This window comes from Numida meleagris, chromosome 6 (assembly GCF_002078875.1).
Source record: "Numida meleagris isolate 19003 breed g44 Domestic line chromosome 6, NumMel1.0, whole genome shotgun sequence".
Taxonomy (NCBI): domain Eukaryota; kingdom Metazoa; phylum Chordata; class Aves; order Galliformes; family Numididae; genus Numida; species Numida meleagris.
The window spans coordinates 43211272-43235036 of NC_034414.1; the positions used below are offsets into that span (position 1 = coordinate 43211272).

The following is a 23765-nucleotide window of genomic DNA, read 5'->3' on the forward strand; positions in this document are numbered from 1 at the left end:
CCTACTAGAACCAACACCTGTACAAAAGTACACACCGGACTGTATATTTCAATTTGTATTACTTTGACCCTTTAAAGAGATACTGATTAAGGGCCAGAGAAAATTAATCCTGAAAGAATGTCCTGGATCTTAATTAGACTTCAAGTGCCTTTTCTATACAAAACATCACTAAATATCTTGAGAGATATTTCCACCTCAGCTAAATTGTAAAACTTTAAGCAGAGAAAATGCATCCTATCATATTTTTCTACATTCACATCACAATACTGAGATTAAGACACAGCAAAGTTGTTATTCTACAGGTTGAAAAAGGTGGCACTTTCTCTTAGGCACCCTATCTTAATACTACAGACGATACAGCAAAGACAGTTAAGTGTGAAAAGCAGAAGAATGTAATGTGGTAAAAAGCTGATGAAAAGACTAATTGCAGTTAGAAGGATCTTAGAACCATAGAATCATAGAATGGCTTGTGTTGGAAGGGACCTCAAGGATCATCAAGTTCCAGCTCCCTTGCCATAGGCAGGGCCACCAACCTCCAGATCTGGTACTAGACCAGGTTGCCCAGGGTCCCATCCATACCCGTCTTGAACAACTCCAGGGATGGAGCATCCACAACCTCTCTGGACAGCCTCTCTCACCACTCTCTCAGTAAAAAATTCCCCCTGACATCCAATCTAAACCTTCCCTCCTTGAGCTTAAAACCATTCCCCCTTGTCCTATCACTGTCTACCCTTGTAAAAAGATGATTTCCCTCCTGCTTGTAATCCTCTTTTAAATACTGGAAGGTCTCCTTGCAGCCTTCTTTTCTCCAGGCTGAACAAGCCCAGCTCCCTCAGCCTGTCATCGTATGGCAGGTGCTCCAGCCCTTTGATCATCTTTATGGCCCTCTTTTGTATTCTCTCCAACAGCTCCATATCTTTCCTGTATTGGGGGCTTCAGACCTGGATGCAGCGCTCCAAATGGGGCCTCACGAGGGCAGAGTAGAGAGGGAAAATCACCTCCCTGTCCCTGCTGGCCACCCCTCTTCTGATGGAGCCCAGGATACCATTGGCCATCTGAGCTGCAAGAGCACAGTGCTGGCTCATGTTCAGTTTGTCATCCACCGGGACTCTTATGTCCTTCTCTGCAGTGCTGCTCTCAAGGAGCTATCCTAGTCTGTATGCATATCTGGGATTACTCCAACCCAAGTGCAAAACCTTGCACTTTGCTATGTTGAATCTCATTTGGTTCACGCAGACCCACCTTTCGAGTTTGTTGATGTCCCTCTGGATGGCGTCCCTTCCTTCTAACGTATCACACCACACAGCTTGGTGTCATTGGCAAACTTGCAGAGGGTGCACTCGAGCCCGTATCTTGTGGAAGTTAAAACTCTGATAACTGGTTTCAAAAAAATTCCTAAAAATTGGCATTGGCATATGGTCCAAAACTTTCTGTCACATTTCAAGTTTCACATAGACTGTACGTTGTTACATAACATATTAAAAGGCACCTTGGGGACTGAATTTCATCAGTTTTGCTTGCAGGGCTCTGATTAATTATGTGAGTCATCCAAATACTAGTTTGTGTTAATTATATTAACTTTATATAGTAACCTGGGACCAAAAAAAAAAAGAAAAAAAAAATTAAGAATTGGTTTTTTTCCATAGAATGCATATATATAATCATCTTATAAAGGCTGTACAATACCATTTAAGTCAAATGCCTGTATATTATTGAGAGCTAGAAGGCTTTTCCATGTGTGCCTATTTGGAAAATAAATCTGATAATACATTTCATATGAATGAACCAGAAAATAAGAGTTTTTTGTATCTCAGTTAAAAACAAAATGAAGTCTGTGAATTTTAAACATATGGACCATGTGCAAGTGTGTGGGACAAGCACAGACTGAGGGAATGTCAGGAAACTTACATAATATAAACAGCATATTTTAATGATGCAACAACATCACAACACTGGTAACAGCCCTTCAGTGGATGGCTGAGAGGGTGGGGACTTGGGGAGTCCTGTTCCTCCCACTGTAAGCAAAGATCAAATTCACAGTCACCTGAGGAGCTTGAACATCCGTAAGCTTGAGGGTCCCAACAAGATTCATCCCAGTGTACTGAGGGAATTGGCTGATATAGCTACCCAGCCACTCTCAATGATATTTCAGATGTCATGACATTCAGGTGAAGTCCCTAGTGACAGGAAAAAAGGAAACATTGCACCTAATTTTAAGAAGGGTCTCTTCCAACTTAAATGATTCTGATTCTATGACTCATAAGGGTGAGAATTCTACCTGATGTACAAAATTTGAATACAATGACAAACTTAATTCTGCTAACACATTGTAAAGTCATATTTTTGTTAAAATAGATGTTTTTTTTTAAAATTAATCCAGACCCCTTAGTTTGTATAAAGTGATATAAATGTTATTATGGCACTTCATATTTCATATAAAGATACAATATTAAGATAGATGTATGTAGACACATATACAAAGGAACAAAAACTCTTTTGAGTTTCTCTGTTAAATTTTTATTTTTTCTCCATAAGCATTTATGGTCATTCCCTTTATTTCTCATCCCTTTGTCCTCTGTACCATCAAGAATGCTGAGGCAGAGCAATTTGCACGTTTAAATTCAGCCCATATGTACTGGTTTACTTACCTTTTTTTTTTTTCAGTTTTGCAAGGACATCAGTATTTTCACAGTGGGACTACAACATTGTCAAAGAATATAAAATTATCTGTCATGCCAGGCATCTACAGAAATGGTCTGCACAAAATTTGGGGGTATGGTCTTCTTCACTATAGCTATTCCTGGGAGAATAGAAACACGAATGCCATCTTACTGATTTACACAGTAATTATGATAGTTTTTTCTATCATTATAATAGCTATTTTTCCTGTTTGGAATTTTGACCAATATTAATTTACACAACCCTTCCTATTATTCATATAAGCTCATTTAGTATAGATATCTGAAACATAGAATCACATAATCATTAAGGTTGGAAAAGACTTCTGAGTTCATCTAGTCAAACCATCAGCCCATCACCACCATGCCTATTAAATCATGTCCCTCAGTGCCACATCTACCTTTTCCTTGAAAACCTCCATGGACGGTGACTCCATCATATTCCTGGGCAGCCTGTTCCAATACCTTACCGTCCTTTCTAAGAAAATTTTCCTAATATCCAACCTTAAAATCCCCTAGTGCAACTTATGGCCTTTACCTCTCATCCGCTGATTTATTCCATGTTATAATTCTTAAAAGCTTTGCATTGTCCTGATTCGTGACATGTAAGAGAGTCTTCACTTTATATGACAGTCAAATCTTCAAGTCTAGCTTTGTGTAGCTTGTTCCAGTTCTTCTGCAGACAGCTGAACTGTTTTGATTCTGCTTCTGTCTCCAGTTGACTTGTCTTTCTCTAAGAGCACTTCTAATTTTGTCCACACTTTTGTGTCTGAGAACACAGTCAGCTCTCTGAGCTCTGTGCCAGTCCAGACTTAAAGTTACATAGTGCTTTTATAAAAGGCAAATTTTACAGATTTTCCTGCAAAATCAGTGTGAGGTTACTCTGTGAAGCTGCCTGTAGGATCTTTATCAATCTCTCTAATAAAAAGTTTTTGTGAGTTCTTTGTGGAGTGCAACGCCAATGATTGAGATGGAAAGACCAACTAAACACTTGAAGGAAGTTTGTTTGCCTCAGACTGCTAGCTATGCCCAGTGTCACACCAGAAAACCGTAGGCCCAGCCTAACCTCCACAGGCATTTCAGTGAAACTTTCCATCTGACACATTTCAAATGCTACTGCAGTGAGGAAGATCTGAAGACATGTTAGGGTGAGGCATGACAAAAGGAATACAAATTTCATGCTTTGGCACTTACTACTATGTTGTGTTAGTTTTTTTTTTTGCTTATTTTGTTTTTTGTTGTTGTTTTTTTTCCCCTACGCCAATGACATGTTTCTGTTTGTTGCCATCTGCCTTAAAGGCAGCAAAAAGGGCGGTTCTGAAATTAAGTCACTACAAAAAAACCTGGCTCAAAATTCTGGAAAAGTCCTGTGAACTAAGGGAAATTATATTCATTCAAGTGAATGAATTTCATTCACTCTTCCGGTGAACTCATTTTCCCTTCCCTCAAGAAAGCTCCAAGTTATTTGTTAAATAGTGATTTAAGAGAGAGAAAAAAGTTCACAATGGAAAGCTTAATAGATAAGAATATTTAATTTCCACAACAGAATTATACCATTTCTCCTTGGAAGCAATTGCTAGGACTCCTGGTTGATTTTCTCCCTTTGCAATAACCTTCTTTCACCTATAATTTTAAGTCTTACCGATACTAAGATCTGAATTAAATCATAATATCATGCAATGACTTGAATGTTGGCCACTTCTTGTTTCATTGGTCTCTCTCTCTTGCCATGCCTACCACCTAAAGTAATTATGAATAACTCCTGCAGAATAGTGTTTGTTATTTCAGCTCTTAAAAAATATTGTATTGCATGGTGAAATCAACAACTTCTGGTCTCAAAAGACACTAAACTTCATATTTTTCTGCTCACAGGAGACTCTTGCAATACTTTTTAATATTTTTTTTAATTTGAGGCTTGAATATTTTAACATTACTCTGAAAGCTACTGTTTAGAATTGAGGAAACCACTCACACAAGGTGATATGAGCCTAGATTTCTATATATGATCAAAAATACAAACTTACATCTAATCAAAGATTTAATTTTTTATTTAACAGAAATGCATCTAAAACATGCATAACACATGCAAATATGTTCCCAGGCTGGCCTTCTGTGGTACCAAATATCAACTGATTTCCCCTAAAAGCTGGTATTTTTGGAGAGTTCTGGAGTTTTCATTTTTTCATAGGTGTCAGAAGCCATATTTACATGCTACTTTAGAGCATTAAGCCTAAATATGTTCATGCCAGTATGTGCAAGTATGACAAAGCCTTTGACACTATCTCCCACAGTACTCTCCTAGAAAAGCTGGCAGCCCGTGGCATAAATATGTCCACTCTTTGCTGAGTAAACAACAGGCTGGATGGCCAAGCCCAGAGAGTGGTGGTGAATGGAATTAAATCCAGCTGTCAAGTGGTGTTCCCCAGGGGTCCCTAGTGGGGCCTGTCTTGTCTAATGTCTTTACTGATGGCCTGGGCAAGGGGATTGAGTTCGCCCTCAGTAAGATCACAGATGACACAAAGCTGGGAGGAAATGTCAATCTGCCTAGGGGTAGGAAGGCCCTACAGAGGAATGTAGACAGGCTGGATCACTGGGCCAAGGCTGATGGGATGAAGTTCAACAGGAACGAGTGCCAGGTCCTGCACTTTGGCCACAACAACCCCAGGAAACACTACAGGCTTGGGGCAGAGTGGCTGGAAGACTGCGTGGAAGAAACAGACCTGGGGGTGTTGGTTGATGCTCAACTGAACATCAGCCAGCAGTGTGCCCAGGTGGCCAAGAAGGCCAATGGCATCCTGGCCTGTATCAGAAGTAGTGTTACTGGCAGGAGCAGGAAAATGATCGTCCCCCTGTACTCAGCCCTGGTGAGGCCACACCTCAAGTGCAGTGTTCAGATTTGGCACTCTCAAGTGCAAGAAGAATGTCAAGGCCCTGGAGTGTGTCCAGAGAAGGGCAAATAAGATGGTGAGGGGTCTGGAGCACAAATCTTATGAGGAGTGGCTGAGGGAGCTGGGATTGTTCAGTCTGGAGGAGAGCGGGCTCAGGAGAGTCCTTACCACTCTACAAGTACTTGAAAGGCAGTTGTGGCGAGGTGGCAGTTGTCCTGGCCTCTTCTCCTGTGTACCTACCAACAGGACTAGAGGGAATAGCTTAAAGTTGCATCAGGGAAGATTCAGGTTGGACGTTAGAAAGAAACTGTTCATCATTATGTTGTTTGTCCTCGTCTATGAAAAATGTGTACCTACATTTCTTCCTCTAGAAACTGAAAACTGTGGAGCTTTATAAGGTACTCAGCTAGGAGTTTAGGTATGATTCTCCATAATCAAGACAGTCAAAAATACAGTCCAACTGACAAGCAAGACAGCACTGGCTTGGAATTGGATTCTCTTAAGCTGATCCCCTTTAGCTACATATTTCCTTGGGGATTGGCTTTGTTTTGTTATTAATTCATCACCTCTATTTTATACATGTGTAGCTTTTCTGCAGTTCTTTTCAAAGGTTCTCATATGCCATATTATTTACTCTAAGCAGACCAAAAGTAGGCTACAGCTCAATATCCTGTTCACCTGTTCGATCTAGCTTCTTTTCTTTTTTTTTATTCCAACTTACTAAAGATTTATCTATTTAACAAAGTTAATAAAATAATAAAGATTTTAAATTGTGTTTATTGTTGTCATTGAATATATACAAGTAAATGATCTTTAACCTCTCTGACATTATTTGTCATTGTAGTGTTATTAGAACCATACTACTCCCGCATTACATTCACTTCAGATATTTAATTTTCTCAGTTCAGTGTTTTAAATATTGAACTCTGTTTTACAATCTACTTTACAAATAATTTATTCTGAATGCCAATTATTTTTATCATCACCAGAAAATTTATGTTGGCTGGGAAATTCCTTGGATTTAAAGATACATATCAGTGCAGAATTCTCTAGTGTTTCATCCCATTGATTATCTTACACCAGTGACATCTGGTGATCATTCATCTAAGAGAATCAGGAGTAGTGTAAAGTCTGTATGGATTCCTGAAAAGCCAGTATATTATGTGGAATGTATGAGCCTGTAGCTGGAGAAATATTTGGCATTGTCCACAGGGGTGTGTTAGAATCTGTATCAGTCATAAGGCCATCTGCACAACACTGAGTTTTGTATTTTAGAATTCTGAGCTGTTACTGCCTTTACTTGCCCTCCTAAATTTAAAAAAGATAACAATTAGCAAATCTCTTTGATAGTTCCTATTTCATTTTATGAAAATTATATTTTTTATGATCCTTTATGGAGTCAGTGTTCTGCCTGCATATGTCCCAGGCACTGACCAAATTACCATTTAAACTCAAAATAGATTCGCATTGCATTGTCATTTAATACATATTAACATATTTATGCCAAACAAGTCTCTGTGCCTTTCTGTATCTGCTCTCAGATGATATCATTTCAGTCAGCTAACATGTAGTGCAGAAAATTTTGAAAACTATAACCAATTTTATTTCTGTTTTTTAATAGTTGATGTCATTAATTATAATTGCAATCCAGGCAACATTTCCTCCACAGTTCTTCACTAGAATCAAATGCAGCATTAATTACCTCAGTCAGTTTTTTTTTGGAAGTTATGCAGTGCATACCTGATATGCATAAACAGACACCGTGTCAATACAGTGCATAAAATCAGTAATCCTTTGTATTTGCTTGTATTTACATCCATAACTGTCTCTGATGAAATTAGACCCATTTAGGCTGTGTTCCAAGAGCTCCACTAGTTGTTACTCAATTTATTGTTTTAAACACAGAGATTAAGTAACATAGGTGAAAGAATGATTCAGTAAGTTGAAACGGAAGGGGAAAAAAATCCCAATTGTTTTCACAGACAATGAAGATCTTAGGAAGATAAAAGAAAATATCTTTCTGCTCTGAGATTAAAAAAAAAAAAAAAGATATTTAAAGAACTATACAAAAATTATGTCTCAGGAAAGACCAGAGATCAAAAATAACCTGCTTATAATATAAAATAATCTGGCTAAAATCCTCTGTAAGAAGAAAGGGCTTGAACCTCTGGTTTCCTATTTTCTTAACTTTGGGGTTTTCTAAATTGAGTTTTGAATAAGAAAATTATTTCTTACTACAGTAGAACCAAAAAGAAAAAAAAAAGCCAAAAGAAACAAAAAATGCTCACGAACCAAATGAAACAAACCAAAATACAACTAAAACAAAAGAAATGATGAACAAAAAAAGAATATATCTGAAGGAGAGCAACAAAGACAGTGAAAGGTCTGGATAGCATGACTTCTGAAGGGCATCTGAGAACATTTGGCTTGGTCAGCTTAGAGAAGATCATGCTGGGAGGTGACCTTCACTGCTTCCTCCTGAGGATGAATGGGGTGGCAAGCACTAATCTCCACTCTCTAGTGACAGCGATAGGACTCAAGGGAACGGCTTGGAGCTGTGTAAGAGGAAACTCCAGTTAGATAGTAGGAGAAGATTTTTCATTGTGAGGGCTGTTGGGCACTGGAGCAGGCTCCCCAGTGCAGTGATCATAGCACCAAGCCTGTCAGAGCTCAAGAAGTGTTTGAACAATGCTACTAGATACACTGTTTAACCGCCAGGTTGTACTGTGTGGAGCCAGGTCTCGAACTCAATGATCTTTGTGGATCCTTTCCAATTTGGGATATTCTATGATTCCGTGATTGGTGATTTGGTGATTTTACACTATCCTCTATGATTTTAATTTTCCCTTTGGAAAATTAAACCAAAACACAAAGTAACAGCATATTGCAACCTGACTGTCCAGGACACTCATTTCTTAAAAAATGCTCATCTCTAGGCTATACTGTAAAATATTGTGGTTTGATACATGCAGAATATTTTAATTAGCTAAAGCACAGATAACATTATCATTATTTCTATTATGCTTATCAATATGATAATTATGTGCATCACGAAATGTTTTTTAAGTCAGGAAAATATTATTATGAAGAAATGTATCAGTAATGTCACCATAAAAAGGCTTTGTTATTGAGTAAACTGAGGCATGAATAGATCAGGTATTATTTTTTAATAAAGGTGAGAACATAACTGCCTTCCAGAAAAGCAATTCATTGACCACTAAACTATACTAAATCTTGAGTCTACAGAGACAGCTTGGCAAAATTATTTCCAGTTATACAGGCATACAATAAGAGAATAACTTTCAAAGTACTCATCACTGGAAAAGCATTTTCCATCGTTCACCAAAGGAAATGCACCAGTTCAAAGCAGGGAGTGTGCTTCATCAAGGATGGCAAAGATTATATGGATGGAGTATTTAAGGCAGCTAATGGTGAAATGATAGATTTCCTCACATACTGACAGTGAGCTTGGTTGCCTTTACAGAATAACTTGGTGAAATGCCAGATCTTCACCGAGCTTTCAGCAGTAAGCAGGGAGATGAAGTTAACACTTGAGTATTTGACAGCAAAATCTAGAGTCAGCTCTTAAACTGAACAGAATTTTTCCTTTCAGTGGCCACTTGGTCATTGGTCTTAAACCAATTTAGGGCTATTGTTTAGCTGGCCACTGACTAATATTTTGAATGATTAAATAATTAACATTTCTAATACTAAATTACTAAGAAATAATAAATAGCATACTTAAACTACACTTTATCACAGATTGTAGACTTAACTCGTAACGAAAATGAAGTGACTACTAGTGATAAATCAATGCCATTAGTCAGTTAACATTTGACCTTTAAGAGAGATAGATGTTCTTTAAAGAAAATAAAGACATATGCTTGAGACTCCAGTAGATAAACAAGTTAATTAATAAGTATTCTCTCAAGTAAGCAGATTTTCAAATATCAGGTTAATTTCAGTCAACAAAATCAATTATTTTAACTCTCTTTATGCCTGTAAAAGCCTCCAGAATAAAAGAATGAGATCATGACATGTGATAGGTATCTCATTCACATTGCTGTGGAAAATATGGATGCAGGGAGAGCAATAATGAGATATAAATGCGTCATATATCTAGAAGTATATATTCAGTATACAATAAATACAGTCTGACTACATATATAAACTAAATCAAAACCCAATCTAAAACAGTCATACTGAGCTTCATTAGCTCCAAGAGTAATTTTGGATGTATGGGGGAAGAAAGAAAAATAAGTAAGGGATGTTATCTTTTAATTTGGACTCTAGTGTACTTCAGTTGTTAGAGTCACTGGTGTGAGCGCATCATTTCTTTGGTGTTCTAATAATGAATATATGCATGCATATGCACGTATAAGTATATATAAATACACAGAAGGACTTCTGAAGCTATTGTGTGGGCAGTGGTAAGCATACAGGATTCCAATTATGTAAAATGGAATTTGTAGGCAGATCATGTACAGGTTTCCACTATGCTCATGTTATGTGAGCCAATAACTGTTTATTTGATCTTTCAAAAAAAGTAATAATAATAATGAAAAAGTCTGTGAAACAAATTCAATGTCACTGAAATTCTCCAATACTATACACATGCAATTGAGGTTGGAATGTGACCAATCATATTCACAGTTTTCAAACACTTCCACTTACGTCTCTTAAAAATGAGTTCTGTCTTCCACACTTCAGCGTTACATGACACAGCTTTTACCATATCTTGCTCTTTACATACAGACAGACATCCACTTTCTTCCTGTATTGTAATCTGAATGGAGAACAAATATCTTTTTGTTCAGCATATTTTTTTGTTCGGTATATTTATCTGTGACAGTGGAGATGTGATTGGGATACCTGTGGTAGATAAACCATTTATGCTTTTGCAAATATCAGTATTAGTACACACATTATCTAAATCATAGTTAGCTACTGTGATAAAAAATGTAAAGAAAAAGAACTAAGCATGTCTTCAGCATTTCGGATATTCAAAATGTTTAGGACTACAATAACTATATTCATTTTATTTTTTTTATGACTTTAGCAATGTTTGTTCTCTAAGATCTATTTCTACAAGTAAACTTTCCATATTACAGGTATCTACATATCCATTCCTTGACTGAAACCTTAACATCATCATAGACATGGGATCAAATGAACAACATCAGTATAACTCTGAGCTGCTGTAGCCAGCAGAGGGCAAAGGGCCATACACGATGTAATGTGTTGGAAGCAAGGACACCTAATTCACATGCTTTCCTGAGAAAGCATCTCAAGTTCACTTCAGTCTCTTAACTTCCTCTGTGTTGTGGTTTAACTCAGCAGGCACCTCAGCAACACACAGTTATTTGCACACTTCCTGCTCCCAGTAGGACAGGGGAGAGAAATGCAAAAAAAACCCCAAACAATAAAACAGAACTTGTGGGTTGAGATAAAAGCTATTTACTAAGACAGAAAAGGAAGAGAAAATGACAATAATAATAGTAATGAAAATAACAATATATATTCACAAAACAAATGATGCACATTGCAATTGATCACCACCCACTGGTGATGGGTGGTTAGCCAGCCCCTAAGCAGCAGGTGCCCTTCCACCTAACTCATCTCAGTTTTTAAAGATTTTTCACATTTTGTCATAAGTTACGGCATATCCCTTTGGACAGCTCTTGTTCTGTCCCCTGACAGCCCCTTGTGTCCCTTTAGTCCCAGCTCACTGGCAGGACTGTACAAAAAGTGGAAATGTCCTTGGTTCTGTGCAACACTGCTTAGAAACAACAGAAACATCACTATGTTATCAACATAGTTTTTCTCCCAAAGCCAAACATAGCATCATATCAGAAACTATGAAGAAAATCAGCTCTGTTCCAGCTGAAACCAGGACAATGCTATTCCCTCTTTTTTTTTTTAAATGAAATTATTTCTTGCCCTATGTATCAGCTTTTATTTTAGATTTCCTTTTTAGTTTGGATTTTGTTTGGACATTTCTTTTTTTTTCTTTTTCTTTCAGTGTCCTCCAACTACAAGGCCATCTGTTCTGTTGGCAGATGTATTTAAATTCTGTAATTGTTGTCATTTTTAGCACAGTACAAGCCATACACAATTCAAAGGACATGGCTTGCTATATTTGTGAGTTGGCCAAATGTGTATTGTAAAAATTGCCTGACAAAACATTAACAGGAACAATATTTGATTTTCTGACTGTTTAGGGTGTGCATCTGTGTCACAAGGATTATAAGAGAGGATTTTTATGGAACTGCTAGATGCTGTGTCCCTCTGTCATATATTTGCCTACTTTTCATGATGTGATGTAGGTTACTTTTGTGTTGTGTAATCTTAGGATTACATTTTGGATTTTTCTGGAGGAGGACTGAAATTATTAAGTATGATCTCTTAGGAAGTACATTTTTAACTCTGATATAGGATAAGATGATGGGTTTACAGCTAAATTGGAGAACTTTTCAAAAACACAATCCAAAACCTAATACCATTAGTGGAAATACTCACTGATTTCAATAAACTTCTGTTCAGTTTCTCAGAGCAGAGAATATTTGTTTACTTTATTACAAGATTCTTGGGGATTCAGAAGCTGGTGTATGTCAATTATTTTTATTTCTAGATGTTGATTTAAGGATCTGAGCAACAAATGAACTATTGATCCTTCATCCTGGCATCAGAAAACTACCCATCTCATTAAATGTGCAAATTGTCATGACTACTAGTTTTATAGAATGTTTTAAGCATATAAAGCACGAATGTTACAAAGATGACATTTAGTAGGCTCTGTTCAACTTTGTCAGGTTTTTTGCTGTCTGCAAACTGAATGAATGATAGTGTGCTTACCTCATACCTGAATTTGAAGGTCAGTAATTCTTCTAAAAAGGCTGGCTAGCTCATCTTATCCTGGCACAAGCAATTTTTAAATTACTAAGAAATGTTGCTAACTTTTTAATTCTTCAGTGATTTAAACCCCATTCATTGTGAATCTTCAAGGTGACATAGTTACATACGTTAAACGGGAAAGAAGATGGTAGTGAATACAGAGGGATTGCTCCAGAAGCTGCCCTCATTTCTTTCAAGACTGTTTGCTATTCATACTTTCCAGGAATAAGAAAAAAAAATGTCCCAGTTTGCAACACATACAAGACAGCAAGTCCATAGCAATTATTAAAAGCCATAACAATTATAATTCTTTCTTCCAATTATTAAAAGACATAACAGTTATAGTTCTTTCTTCTTTCCTTTCTGTAGTGATTACAGAGTTTGAAAATGTGCTATCACCTTTGAGCAAGGATACTCAAGTCATCAAATAAAAATAGGCATCTTTGGTGGTGAAATATAGTAAGAGAGGAGAAGACAGACAGTAAATTACTGTCTTTAGGAATCCATTCAGGGAGCCTTTCAGAGAACAGCATTGTAAATGAACTCAGCTGTTCCTTTGAACATCAATCTCTGTGAAAGCCTTGTATAAGAACGCTAATATCCACCTGGAGATACCCTGCTGCTTAAACAAACAGAGCACTGGGGAAAAAAGCAGAAAATTTAGTAGCACTTGTTTAACTTCCATTTCTTTCTCCCATTGACACTGAAGCCTCTGTGCAGCCTACTGGGCTTTTGGTGGACAGATTACAGCCATTGTCCCTGAATCCAAGCCAGTGTGTGCCAGTTTATCTGTGGAGAACCGCTATTAAAAACTTCTGGGGTGAGAACTGATCATTTCTCCTATTAAAGTTTATTTCAAAGCTTGTTATGAAATGTTTTCATGTGTTTTACTTGAATGCACGCATCTCACTCCCTGAAGACGCTGGGAATTGTTTCTTCTGTATATACATCTCCAAGTGACAAACAGCTTATAACTTCACCTCCCCTATGAAGATATGGTTAAAGACAAAAATAAGCTTTTTATGCCAGATGATGATAGGCAGTCCACTTTAGATTCAGAGTGGTCAGAGCAAAAAATTTTTTCTTATACGGATAAATGGCAGATTGTTCACCTGGGAACTGGTGATAAGTGGACCCGCAACATTTCACATAGATAGCAGTAAACTTGACACAGGCAGAGTAAATCCATCTGACAGCAAAGTTGTAAGGGACTGCAGGGTGTTTAGCAGCTTTTGGGTAGTTCTTCCTGCTTTTCAGTTAGTCATAAAAAGATAAGAAAAGCATTCCCAAAGGTGAGCACATATCTCAAGATATGCAAAAATAATTTTCTCAAATACTTCTTAGATTTCCAGATTCTGACAGAAATTTTGGAAGAATAAATACAACTGGTTAGATTTTTAGTGATGGCAATCAAGAAAAACAAACAAAGAAACATTTTCCCTATGGAAGTTTGTAAATATTTATGTGTGTGTGTGTGACATTATGTACCAAAATATCTTCGAACCATACTCATGAGATGACTAGCTGGATATCTATAATTCTATGAAGCTAAGAAAGAAGTGTTCCAGAACCTTTGTTTAAAATGATATCAGACCCATACTCCAATGGTTTTGTCTTTTACAGCATTATGAGAAGCTGCTGCTAACTCTAATGGCAGAAACAAAAAAAAAGAAAAAAAAAAGGAATAATTTGTGTATTACTATGTGAGGAAACCAACACAATAATATATCAACATAATGTATATTTTATACATAATGGATCATAAATACCTATTTATCGGTGCATTTTGTAAAACGTAATTTAATTTGCATAACTAATGTACACAGCACGAAGAGTGATGAAGTTTTTATTTAAAATAAAGATTGTAGTAGGGTTTTTTTGCCATGAACATTCCGGTCCAAAATGTTTCTTTGCAAAGAGGTTATTATTTTACATGTGCAAATTACAAAATGTCTGGATTAGTAAAACAAAAAAAAAAAAAGTGGTATTTCACCTTATATGCTTTTTAGAATTCTCAGCTCTTTTCCTTAAATGAGGTAATAATTCATATGTATTGATCACAAAAGCAAGTTCAGTTAATGTACTAGGCTGTGTAATGATGACTGTGCTATCAAAGTACATTAGGTGAAACATTACTGTCAGGGAAGTAGTTATTTGTACAACTAGTGCCCTTTACAATGTAAAATTATATTTTGATTCATTACTAACTGTAAGGTAAAGATTTTAGCTGTCAGTGATATGGAATGGAATGTGAAGAATTTGAGTTATATCTGCTAGTAATGAGTCCAAAATCTGCCGAGAAACTGAAGTAAGAGACCTCTAGTCAAGGTTCATGGCCTTCTTGGATGAATGGGCAAACATGAAAAACCACAAGATGAGGGTAAGTTCTCCCATAATTCACTGAGTAGAAAACATCAGTCTGTCTGAATGGCTATGACTGCACTAAACTGTCTGTGGAAGAGACTGTGCAGGCAACAGCATAGCATGTGGGCTTTCAGTTCTGTGAAGCTTAGTATGAGACTGGTTTATGTCAAGAACAGTACCTCATGGCTTCAATTAATTGCAAGGTGTACACAACACTACCACATACCGTCATGCAGTTTCTTTAAAGGAGAGCTGCGTAACTATGGAAAGAAAAGTGCACAGCACCTGCCCACACTTGTTCTTTTCAGAATGATAAAAAACCTACACTGAACTCATGAAAAGCTATAAAAAGAATGTTTATAGGGATTGCATGTTGCTTCAGAAATCTGTAACAGTACTGGGACACAAAACTTACTCTCTGCTTTGTTGTGTGTTAGCCACTGTTTGGTGTCTCAGTGCCTGGAAAAAGGAAGTAAATGGTATGCGTTACTGTTCAATTTTTCAATCTGGTGACTGAAATCTGTAGTACCTGAAAATTGAGAAAGCTTTATTGAAAGCTATATTTTTCACTTGTAGTCTGTTCAGTCCTGATGCACCAGAAGACCTGTTGATTTATTGGAGGCAAACATATATAATAATTAGAACAAACTGTGTTGGTGGTTTTTTTAAATATAAATAAGAATAAACAAGAATATAAGTAATACCAGCCATAGAAGTGACAAATAAATGACAAAACAGTTGGAAAGCTAGTGACTGTTTGTAACCTGTAATTGTTTCCATTTGGTGGTAAGTTTTTGAAGTTGAGCATTTAAATTTGTGGCAGGAAACAACAACAACACAGGATTTGTCTAGAAGAATTCAGAGGGAAAGCTCTCAAAACCCAAAATCCATAGATTTGTATGGAAAATTTGTGGCAGCCAAGATAACAAAAATCAAAAGGAGTAGCAAAGTGTTACAGACACTGGATAGTTTATGAATCATACAACTAGCTGAGCTGGAAGGGTCCCACACGGATCACCAAATCTAACTCCTGGCTCAACAGAAGATCACTTGAAATCAAACCATGTTTCTGTGTGCATTGTCCAAACATTTATTGTTCTCTAGAAGGCTTGGTGCCATGACGATTGCTCTGGGGAGCCTGTTCCAGTGCTCAACCACTCTCTCAGTGAAGGATCTTTTCCTGATACCTAACCTGACCCTCTCTCTCCTTATGCAGCTCCATGCCATTCCCTCATGTCCTATTGCTGTCACCAGAGAGATCAGTGCTGCTCTCCTGTGAGGAGCTCTAGGCTACCATGAGGCCTCCCTTCAGTCTCCTCTTCTCCAGGATGAACAACCCAAGGGACCTCATCTACCCCTCATATGTCATGCCTTCTAGATCCTTCATCATCTTTGTTGCACTCTTTTGAATTTTCTCTAAAAGTCTTCTGTCTTTCTGCTATTGTGGAACCCAAAACTGTGTACAGTACTTGAGGTGAAGCTGCATCAGCACAGAGCAAAGGAGGACAGTCCATTCCCTTGACCAGCTGGCAGTGCTGTGCTAGATTCATCCCAGGGATGATTGATCCTTTTGTCTGCCAGGACACACTATTGACTGCAAAAGCTTGTGTCATGGGCTGATGATCCTAAATTGCACAGCTTTTGCAGAGAACCATAGTCTGACCAATGATCTGAGCTGAATCAGACTGGAAATACCATCATGACCTGTATGGTAAAAGGGAAATATAGTGCTGTTAGCTTCTGGTGTGGAGTCACACTGTGATATCATCTGGGTTATTTTGGCCCTGCACATATGTTACTGAGAACAGAATCTGCTTGTTCTGATATATCTTTGGATTTCAAAATCTTTAAGATATGAAAGCAGTGTTTTAAAATCCCAAAGTTTAAAAGAGTTTGAACTTTTCTGCTTTATGAGTTAGAAAATTTCCAAGCATATTTCAAAATTGATTTGAAGTTATTAAAAATATATAATAGAATAAAATCAAACTTTCACTCCATCCTTAATAGCTGTAAAGGTCGAGTTATCATCTGGGCTAAGAATATGTCTACACATATGAAGTTAGACTTTCCCTCTGAAGTACCAGTAATATTAGTATAGAGGCTAAACTTGTTCCAGACCATAGACAGCCACATTGTCCTATCAATGCCTAGTGACCTTTCTCAAGGATAATGGACTAAGAAGGTAATGCTGTGTTAAAAGACAACCACTGCCTGTACACAGTGACTAGGGGTTTTTCTTTGCTGCTTCTGCTCTATGACTGCCAGCTATATTTTCCTGTAAATTCATCTAATAAAATGACAGAAGTGACCATAAATAAGTCTTTCATGATTTATACATATTTTTCAGCTTGCTGTTCTTACTCCAGAATTCAGGAAGGACATGTATTCTTTGAAGTTTCCCGGCTTTTTCCAATTATATGTGGATGTTCTACTGCTTGCAAACTTTGCCAGAACCAGTCACATAATGTGATTAACAGAGAGGGAGCCATGATAAAAGCAGTGGGATAGGGAGGACTGCTAGGCAGAAGATCATCGTTATATTTGGTAGCATAAAGATGGATAAAGTTTGCTAAAGGGATAGTGGACTAAGTAGTTAACTTTTGCAAATGTTTGTGAGTATCATATACTTAAGGAATGAAACTGTGTTATAAAGCAGGCTGCTGGTATACGACCTGGGTCTTGCTCATCACAAATACAGAAAACAGTCTATGGTTACCACTGAAATAAATTAATGATTTCAAAACAGGAAGATAATTCCTGTTTGTACCAAAGCATTCCTGTGTCAGGTTGGACAAACGATCCACTGTTAAAATCAAAATTTTGAAGTAGAGTCCCTAAGTATAAATCTGTTTTTAGATTTCACCCAATCCTTATTCAAGCAAATAAAATTGAGTTGATCTGCCTTTTGAACATACCTTGTAACAAGTGTACTCAAAAAAGTAAGATGCACATCCCATACACATTGAGTAGGATGTCAAATTGGTCTGCCCCTCAATTCCTCTGAATAGTGAGACTGTTGTAAATGAAAATTAATTTTTACAAAGTACTTATGTACTGTAGAAAATTAATAATCCTGTCTCCTGAATAATCATGCAGAATAAAGGCATCATCCATTTTGATCACAAATGACAAAACAGTATAGTCAGTAGCTGTTAAGAAGTATCAACTCCTTTGTGCACTGAGACAGGAAATTTTCTCAGTTTTACAACTCACCATACAATCCTGTATGTATAAAAGTCCTATTGAAGATTGTACAGGCAATCTTATTTGTGTACAAATACAGATTTCATATTCTGGCTTTTCAGTTTTCATTGCCATTATGCCTAATTTTACAAGTTTTTAAGTATTTATTTTACATTTATTTCTCTTATTATTTGCCGTTTTGTGTTGCAGTCTAACCCTGTCAGGAATCTAAACACCTTGTAGCCACTTACTCACTCTCCCCAGAGTGGTACTGGGAAGGAGAATCAGGAAGGTAAAAGTGTGAGAAGTTGTGGATTGATATAAAAACAGACACTAGTAAAACAAAAGCTGCACATGCAAGCAAAGTAAAGCAAGGAATTAATTCACTACTTTTCATCAACAAGATGATGTTCAATTATGTCCAGGAAAGGAATCACACTAAACAGTTTCTTGGGAAGACAAATACCATCACTCTGAATATCTCCCCCTTTTTTTCCCCAAGTTTTGTTGCTGAGTCATATGACATCTTATGGTGTATGAGATATCTCTTTGGCTAGTTTGTGTCAGCTGCCCTAGTTCTGTCCTTTCACAACTCCTTGTGCACCCTCAGCCTCCTTGCTGACAGGGCAGTGTGAGAAGCAGAAAGGTCCTAGTCTCTGTGTAAGCACTGTTCCACACCAACTAAAATATTATGGCATCACCACTAATATTTTCATCAAAAATCCAAAACAAAGCATCATACAAGCATTTGTGAAGAAAATTATCCCAGCCTAAACCATGACTTTTTTTTCTTCAGGAATTGAATTCTTGCTCAAAAATGAAACAAAACTAAACCCAGTCTCATTAGATAGTATTTGCTCATACTGATCATTTTATCACTTACAGGATCTAACAACAGTTCTAAATGTCTAACTCCCTAAACTTAGCTCTGTCTTGTCCCTGCTGAATGAGAGTACTGGATCCGTGCTTGGACTTTTCAACAGAAACATGAAAATAAAAATGCATTTCCTTGATGCAACATCATCCAACCCCAAGTACAAAAGACAATGAATGCTTCTTTAAATGTTTACTTGGTGTTCACAGGCAGAATACTGCAATGAAGTTAATGGCAGTACAGTAGTCATGATGCGTCTGTGTAAGTAGTAGTTTCTGAAAGCTGACCACATGTCCTTCAAAGAGCAGATCAGCAGATGATGCTTCTCTGTAAATTTGTCTTTTAAATGGTATCCTTTACAAATCTAAAGTAAGTCTGAACTGAATGTTATAGTACATTACACCCGAGTAAGAAATAAAACCTTAAACCAACAGTGACTAAGGGTTATTATTTTCAGCATGTCACCCTACATTTCTGTACTTCTTATTATGACAGTGTTAAAAATATAATAATATATTTATACAATCTATGACCTCTAAGAAGTATTCTGTGGTGGATTTTGCTGTGGTATCAGCTGGGAAAGGAGAATTCCAGGACTGTACTTCAGTAAATGCCAATCTGAGCTCCAGCTACAAATGCTGACCTGATCCTGTGATCATGAATGTGAAAAATTCTTTAACCTTAGATGAGCTGTAGGACAGAGATGGGAATAGAGACCCAGCTCGCGCTCAGAGTAGTACAAGGATCATTCCACAGATGCCAAGTACATGCTTCACAGCCTTCCATCAACCAGAGACTACTATCTGCCTTATCTGAATATGGGTAGTATCTTAATATCTCCATCAAATCTTTCATAAAATTATTCATGACTTGAATCTAGAGGAAGGAAATAGCGTGGTGGAGGAGATAAATGGAAAATAGAGTAGAAAATTAGAGAAAAAAAGCACAAAATCAGATGGAATGAAATAATCCATAAATTAATTTTGCTGCTTCTAAATCCTGAGAATTGAGAACTGTAATGGCCTTTCCACAAATACATTCAAGGCACTTTTGCTGAACTTCATCATTCTTCCAAACAAAAAGGTAATACATAGATAAAATAGACATAACACATGCCAGTTACAGAAAAAAAAATAGGCTGAGGACTTTGAATATTGGAATAGAGGAAAAAACTTCTCAATTTATTGGAATGTCCACAGCCATGTACTACAGTCACAGGAAAACAGAGAACTGTAAAAAAATGTAAAGATTATCAAGGTTTCAAGAATCACCTTTTTATACCTGGAAAAGGTCAGTTTGCCTTCTCTGATAAAACACTTAGTGGTTTTCAAACCAACAAATGGTATTTCTGTTATATTTGGTACATATGTATATATTTAATTCTGAAAACAGATTTTTATTAGTTGGAGCTTTAATAAAGTTGTGAACCTTCTGTTCAGTACTGATGAGAAGACAGAGCCATTACCTTTACTGTGCAAGCTGTTGAAGTGCACTTAATCATTCTTGGTTTAACTGATTTCTGGCTTAAGCACTGCTTAACTGATTTTTCTTAAGATATCAGCATGAGTTAACCATTCTTATATACAGTCTTTCGCTTTATGAAGCACCGGGCATCTAAGGGGAAATAATGATTTTACTGAAAAAGAACATAACTGTGTAAGAACAGCTTTCATAGATGTCAAGGGTTCACAGGTGTTCGGCCCGGTTCTGTGACAAAGGGGATGGGGGACCCACAGGCCCACGCCCTGGGAAAAGGGAAAAGGGGAAAAGGGTAAGGAGATGGCCCTGAGAGCAAAGAACAGCAGCAACAATCTGAGGAGAAACAAACTAATTTACTAAATAAGATATCGGAATGCAAAACAACACACTATAATACAATATAATTACAATTTAAGCTGATAAATCCAGTACAGAGAGAGAGAATGTCCAAAAATCAAGGTAGGCCTTACTCTACTACCGACGATAAGACGGCTGGAGAGCGAGGTGCTGCCAAGACGAGAGACGGCGGAAAAAGGGACGAGGTCTTGTGATCTGCAAGTTTTTATACTGCGAGCTTTTATCTTTTCCCTCCGGCTGGAAAATGGTAACAGAGGAGCAAAGTACCGTGGGGAATGTAGTATCCTTCTCTTCCGAGAACCAGGTACATTCACTACATGATGTTATGATGTGGAGTACCAATAACCGAAAATCATGAAACCATGACAACAGACCAGCTAGCAAGAGGATAGGAAGAAAAATGTGTGTAGCGACTTTTTTACAGTGATAAAATTCTAGTAGCATTGCTAGTGTTTCCTTTCAAAAGCTTTCTATTTATTCTGTAGTTAAAAGGCAGACTTGAAGGAAAATTTCCTACACATCTGACAGTCTCTTTCACTTTCAAATTCACTTTGAATTTTGATATACATTTTAGAAACTTAGTAAAACAGCTGCAGCATGAGTTTGTCCATGTAACCTCTGGAGGTCTCCTTATGAGCACTGCCAAAAGGAAGGAGATGTTATCTTAAAAGAACAGATGTCAGGGGACAAAATCTCTCAGTTTCAGAAACTGTTGTTGTATTGCTGACTTAATCTACAGTCTTAAATTCAACAGGTTTTGTCTTAGAGGTTAATATGGGAAACAAATTTTGGAGCAGAATACTTCACCTACTTTTGTCATTTTCAGATTAAAACAATAGATAGAATGTTTAGAGTGTCTGAATCATAGAATCATACATCATCTTGTTCCAACCTCCTGCTATAGGCAGGGACACCTCTTATTAGGCCAGGCTGCTCAAAGCCCCATCCAGCCTGGCCTTGAATGCCTCCAGGTGGGAGCAACCACAACCTCTCTGGGCAACCTGTTCCAGTGTCTCATCACCTGCACAGTAAAAAATTTCTTCCTAATATCTAGTCTAAATCTACCCTCTTCCAGTTTAAAGCCATTTCCCCCCATGCTGTTGCTACACACCCTTATAAAAAGTCCCTCCCCAGCTTTCCTGTATGCCCCCTTTGGGTACTGAAAGGCTGCTGTAAGGTCCTCCTTAAGCCTCCTTTTCTCCCGTCCGAAGAGCCCCAACTCTCTCAGCCTGTCCTCGTAGGGGAGATGCTCCAGCACTCTGATCATCTTTGTGGCCCTCCTCTGGACCCACTCCAACAGCTCGATGCCTTTCTTGTGTTGGGGCCCCAGAACTGGGGTTCCTAGGTATACAATATAGGTATATATTCACTCATTTAAGAAAGACAAGACATTATCTGCAATTTCACTTCACTGTTGATTCTCCTGTTTAACAAGTCTAGTACAGTTTTCAGATCATCTTATTTCCTCTTTTCCGAATTCATCTGTGTTCTACATATCACCACACAAAGATGAGTCTTCTAAAGTTTCTCTTTTAAATAGGGTGAAGTCCACCTTTGATGATTTGTTATCACTAAAATTTATGGATTGTGGACGTGCTACAGTTTACTCACTACATTTGGTGTTGAGAATTCTGTGGCAGTACCTATGCCTGCTGGCAAAATGAGTTTCGTGGAGGGGATGCAATTGTCATCCTGCTACATTTGTCTCCATGCTGAGATAAAACCCCAAGGAAATGTCTAGAGAAATTCTTGCATGTAAACATGATGGTAATGTAAATTTTCTTCTGCTAAATCAAAATCCTTTAATTGAAAAATGGCTTTCATCCAAAACAAACTATTGATAAAATCTGACTCTCTGGGGTGATGATTAAACAGTGAATTGTCTAATAAGGGATTTTAAATGTAACATGATAAATTAAAAGAAAATATCTTTCTTTCCATTCCAAAAGAATCCAGACCCAAAGCATGTCAAGAATATTCTCTGAGCTGTAAAACTTAGTGATTTAGGAAAGAAACCAGGAAGTGCTGGGGAGAAGTTTTAAATAAAACTGAATATTCTGACCTGGACCCAAATAATTTCTCTATGTTGAGGAAACAGTAACAGAGGAAATAACAGAAGAGTGTATTATTTAATCTGTATTTTTATGTTTCCAGCTTAAACAAGGAGATAATAGCGTCAGGAACACTCATAAAGATCATAATGACATTAGCTAAGTACTGCAAATTCCTTCCAGGGTGCTTTATTGTGAAACGGTTCTTTTACTGTGAAATAGTGGCAGACAGGTCAAATGAGTCAACTGCTCCAGCCTACCCAAAACAAGATTAGAGCAAAGTATGGAATCTTCAGTGTCTGGCTTTGTATTACTCATATCTGACCAGAGCCTGCTTTGTTCCAGTTTATAATGAAGAATACCAAAGCTCTTGAAATTCTGTTGAATGGAGACTAACTGGAAGAGAGTATGTTCAGTAGTGAATGAAATACCGTCCTCCAAGAGGTGTCTGAAGGATTGCAAGAGCTATTTCTCCCTTCTTGCTGTCAAACTGGGTCATGAACAAGGGAAAAATGTGGGAAGGAAAGAATGAAAAAGGAAACCAATGTGAAATATCTTCTTTTCCATGTAATAGGGTCTACGTATCTATTCATCTCCTGTCTCCATGGAAAGATGAAAACTTCTGTTGCAATACATGAAAGTACTCAGCCAATAGGAAGAAGTAATCAATTATCAGCGGAACTCTTATGACAAGAAATTCAATGTCATTTTTAAGCAAGTGAGGAAATTATTTTGTAGTACATCATTGTAGTTTTTAGCATGAATTACAGCACAGCAAGTAAGACACAGCATAAAAATATATCATTCTGTTAACAGTAACATACAAAAGTAAAGGTATTGGTCAGTGTCATGGTTTCATGATTTTCGGTTATTGGTACTCCACATCATAACATCATGTAGTGAATGTACCTGGTTCTCAGAAGAGAAGGATACTACATTCCCCACGGTACTTTGCTCCTCTGTTACCATTTTCCAGCCGGAGGGAAAAGATAAAAGC

The 23765-nt window shown here is 37.3% G+C and overlaps 1 long non-coding RNA gene across 1 annotated transcript; it reads right to left on the minus strand.

The window, feature by feature from the left end:
- Positions 1270-20882, minus strand: LOC110400789. Its single transcript, XR_002440078.1, has 3 exons — positions 20831-20882; positions 2045-2177; positions 1270-1592 (listed from the first exon to the last, which is right to left on the minus strand). It is a non-coding gene; the product is annotated as an uncharacterized LOC110400789 (long non-coding RNA).